Below are 5,000 nucleotides of genomic sequence, written 5' to 3' on the forward strand. Positions count from 1 at the left end.
TGGAAAACACTTTATAGTATAAAAAAACAGAAAACAGAAAACGAAAAGGTAAAATATTGAAATCAAATCATACGTCGAGCTCCGGAGATTATAACGGGAAAATGCTAAAAGTTCTTTCCTTTTCTGCGTCGTATGAAATGTCATGCACAGTTAGACAAGGGATGAATAAGAATACGAGTTGCAATTTCAAAGCCTGAAATTTTATCCTGAGAGAATTTTTGGGGTTTTCGGTCAAATCAGTTCGCAAAGAGGAAGAGGAAAGCGGCCGGGGATGAGGAGAGGATAGATAGATAGGCAGATAGATAGAGAGACAGACATATAGATAGATAGATAGATAGATAGAAAGTAAGAGAGAGAAAGAGAGAGAGGGGGGGAGAAAGGGAGAGAGAAGGGGGGGGGGGGAGGCAGAGAAAGAGATGGGTAGAGGTAGATAGATAAACAGATAGACAGAGAGACAGCGAGAAATAGATAGCTAGAAAAAAAAGAGACACAAGCTGAGACGGCGACATTACGGAGAATATAGAGATAGATAGATAGATGAACGGATGGGTGGAAGGATAGATAAATAGACAGATAGAGAGATAGAGATAGACAGATAGATAGAAAGAGAGATAAATAAATAGAGACAGACAGACATGCAGACACAGACAGACAGACAGGCAGACAAACGAGACAAACAAACAAAGAGATAAAAGAAGAAAAAGAAATGGAGAGAAGTCAAATGGAAAAAACACAGATATGACAGAACAAAAGAGAATGCCTCTTCGACTTCCCTTCACAAAACTACAAATTCAAAATCAGTATAGCCTGCCTCGAATATTGCCTTAACCCTTAACAATAAATGCATTCAATATCGCACTCCAAAGCTTCACGGTTGAATGCCAGCAGAAAGCTCGGGACATATATGAAGGGATCCGTAATTATCTTGATGTAATACATTCAAAGAAGCCGGACTGAATTGCAGGTTTATGTGAATTATGTGCAAAATTACTAGTATGAATTCAATATGTAAAAAGAAATACGAGAGGATGATACTTGTCGAGGATAAGTAGGATGATGAACCAGAATATAAGAAAAAAAAGAAAGAAAAAGAAAAAAAAAAAAGAATATTAATGGAATAGATATAAGAAAAAATGTAAAGGAATAAGAAAGAGAATTGGGAACAAGATGCATGTGTTTGTGTTAGTGTGTGTGTGTGTGTGTGTCTGTGTGTGTGTGTGTCTGTGTGTGTGTGTGTGTGTGTGTGTGTGTGTCTGTGTGTGTGTGTGTGTGTGTGTGTGTGTGTGTGTGTGTGTGTGCTTGTACATCTGTATTTAAAAAAAAAAGTATGAAAGAAAACAGCTGTCACAACAACAAATCTTCCTAAATATTGCAAAGGCCACAGAAAGTTGAGCTGAAACTACATGATTAATTCCGTATTTGCATCTCGAATTCTCGTTGTCCTCATTAAGGCTTCCTCGCCGTCTCGTTGCAATCAGTGTGCAATGGAAGGATCTATTAGTTCTTGCACAGTGCTGGCTCTGGTCCTAAAGATTCGGTAGTCTTAATTACAATATTAATATATGCTTTTTACTTCTTTATACTTTCGATATATGTGTTTATGCTTTTTTAACTCTGAGATAATATGATATGATTTGACATAAAAAGGAAAATAAGTAGTTTTTTTTTCTAATTTCACTCTCTGTTTTTCATAGTATTTTCGATTTTCTTGTTCTTTTTATATTGGTTTATATGTCATTTATCCATTCATTTGTCAAAAAATATATATTTTTGCTAATCACATAATTTTTGTTCTATTCCTCGTGTATTTTATTGTTATTTGTATAATTTCATTATTGTTAGTATTTTCATCCTAATCATTATCATTATTATTTTTCTAGTTTGTATTGATCTCGTTATTATTGTCTTTATAGTCACTTTTATCATATATTTTTTCGATCTTTGTGTGTTTGTAGTGTGTGGTCATTTATGATATGTACACACACACACACACAAACACACACACACACACATACACACACACACACACACACACACACACACACACACACACACACACACACACACACACACACACACACACACACACACTCACAAACACACACTCACAAACACACACATACACACATACACACACACACACACACACACACACATTTGTGTGTGTGTGTGTGTGTGTGGATATGTGTACAATGTGTACATACATAGTTCAATGAAGAAATTTATGCACAACTGAGGAAAGGATTCCAACATTTCACTTTCATGTTCCACTCTCCATTTTTTTCTGATATTTCATCCTTGCGTCTCTTAAACACCTCCCACTCGATCCCTCTCCTCAGAATCCCAAGTGACGTCAGAGGTGATCCTACGTTTTATGAAATCTTTGATTCCCGGATGAAAGACGATCTGTCTCTCCTGTCCGTGATCCTCTTTTTTTTTATTATTTCCACCGTCTTTTGTGTGTCTCTTTTCGTCTCTGTCATTTCTCTTTCTTTGCAATACGGTGTTTCTTATTCTTTCTCTCGGATTTTCTTACGATATTCTTTGATTATGATTATGATTATGATTATGATTATGATTATGATGATGATGATGATTATGGTGATAATAATAATGATGATGATGATGATGATGATGATGATGATGATAATAATGATGATGATGATGATGGTGATGGTGATGGTGATGGTGATGGTGATGGTGATGGTGATGGTGAAGGTGATGGTGATGATGATGATGATAATAAGGATGATGATGATGATGATACATATGATATGACACAATTAGAAATATTGATGGCAAATCACTTGATAGAGGTAACATCAAAAGGCTTTCATTTCAACACGAAATCTAATGCATAATCAAATTCCATTGTCGGTATATTTTTCCTTTCATTATTAGAAACTCATTATAGGTACAAATATTGAATTGTGCTCAGCGTTGCAAATGCCGACAATAACCGTTTAATATTGTTGACGCCAACATAAAATGAATAATTGATCATGATTGTTAGTCTCTATGCATGTGTAAATTAAATATCAAACACGTCTGCATGATTTATTTGACGCCGTTTCTATGTGCATTTATTGGTTAGTAGGAAGACCCTGTGTCAGTGTAATTTCCAGAGAGTTTCAAAGAATATCGTAATAAAGCTGATTCAGTTCAATTGATTTGCTCCAGATTAAGTTTATGCAAAATTAGAGGAAGGGAGAGGAGGCTCAGAGAAAAAAGGGGAAAGGGAGGAGGGAAGGAAGGGAATAAGGGAGCGAGAGAAGGGGGGGGGGGATTTAAAGAGGAAGAGGAGAGATGTGGGAGGGTGAAGATGTAGGGTTTGAAGTGGGAAGAGGGAGTGGATATAAGGAAGATTTGGGAGTGAGAGGGGGGGGGGGGGGGCGGAGCGGGAAGGGGAAGGGTAGAAGGAGAGGGGAGACGAAAGGTAGAAGGAAGAGGGTGAAATAGGGAGAGATATATTATTTGTTCTATTTTCGTGGACTTTCCACGGGTCCGGCTAATTATAATAATGATAGTAATGATAATGATGATTATATCATTAGAAATGATAATAACAATAATAATGATACTAACAATGATAAGATCAAGAACGATAAGAAAGAGGAATGATAATAATAATATAAATAATAATAATAATAACAACCACCACAACAATAATACCAATAACAATTATAATCAGGAAAAATATCGTAAAATCATCCCTCCTTTGATCTCGCGTTTCGCTTTGGAGTCTGACTAAGGAGTTGGAAATCACAACACAAGTGTTTACTGCGATCGGATCTTGCATTATGGGAAGGAAGAGATTCATAAACGGAACTGAAGGGGAGCACTCAAAGGGAATAGACTATGGAGAAAGAGAGAAGAAACAGGAAAGAAGAAACGAAGAATAAGGATCACACACACACACACACAAACACACACACACACACACACACACACACACACACACACACACACACACACATTTTTACCGTGCTATCTTCGGAAAACCTTGACTGCCAGCGGTCTATGAGCGGATGAGCAACTTGGGCTCTGAGAATCCAAGGTGTGGAGGAAAGGCCACCGTAGATTTCCACTTGAAGACCACGTTTTTACTCAACAGGCATATAAGTGTTCATATAATGAGAGCTCTAGGCCTCCCTGCTAGGAGCTTCACTACCAGCGACATGCCTGAGGTGTACCCTCTGAAATGTAACTTTGGTTGTGTCCCTAACATTTCTGATTTCAGACACCTCTCTATTGTAAGGAGCAACGGCTTTGCATTTCATTTTCTTTCTATCGCATTGGAATGATCATGATTATCGATAAATATTTCAGTGGTCAGGGGGTGCTAATTTTTTTTTTCCTTCTTTATTTATTTTTAGCTTTTCGAAAACCATTGACACTATTTACTCGCACATTATTTGAACTTGTTGAAACATATTTTCGCTTTCTTAGCCTCTAGGTTGAAACATGGCGATACTTTTCAATATATTTCTCGGACTTCTCAGTTAGGAATAAATATTTTCATTGATTATGAATTGCATCGTATGTTTCTTCATATAAAATTCATGTATGAAGACGCTTTTTATTTTATTTCATTTATTTATTTTTGTTTTTACATTCTAATAGTACACTAAATAGATGTTCACTCTCTATAGGTAAAACAAAGTTCACAATGACGATCGCTGTAATGACATGGTAAGAATTCCTGTGTCCGAGTCATATGATGTTGTACTGTCTCAGGTGAGATGAATATCTTCAAAATCTTTCTGCGCCGCTACGCTGTAACCTTATATACTCAGAATTATTAAATGAGCTGTATATCTTGATGCATTAACATATTACAGTCACCATGACAAATAAATGCCTTTGATCACTGGAATTATCCTGTTGTGTGACATTATTTGCCATGCTGAAACTCTGTTTTTGGACATGCTGCACACACCAGAGTTACTCTTACCTAAACAAACTCAAGTTTTGTTTATATATTCACAGGTTGGTTATGA

The sequence above is a fragment of the Penaeus chinensis genome, chromosome 29 (genome assembly GCF_019202785.1).
Source record: "Penaeus chinensis breed Huanghai No. 1 chromosome 29, ASM1920278v2, whole genome shotgun sequence".
Taxonomy (NCBI): domain Eukaryota; kingdom Metazoa; phylum Arthropoda; class Malacostraca; order Decapoda; family Penaeidae; genus Penaeus; species Penaeus chinensis.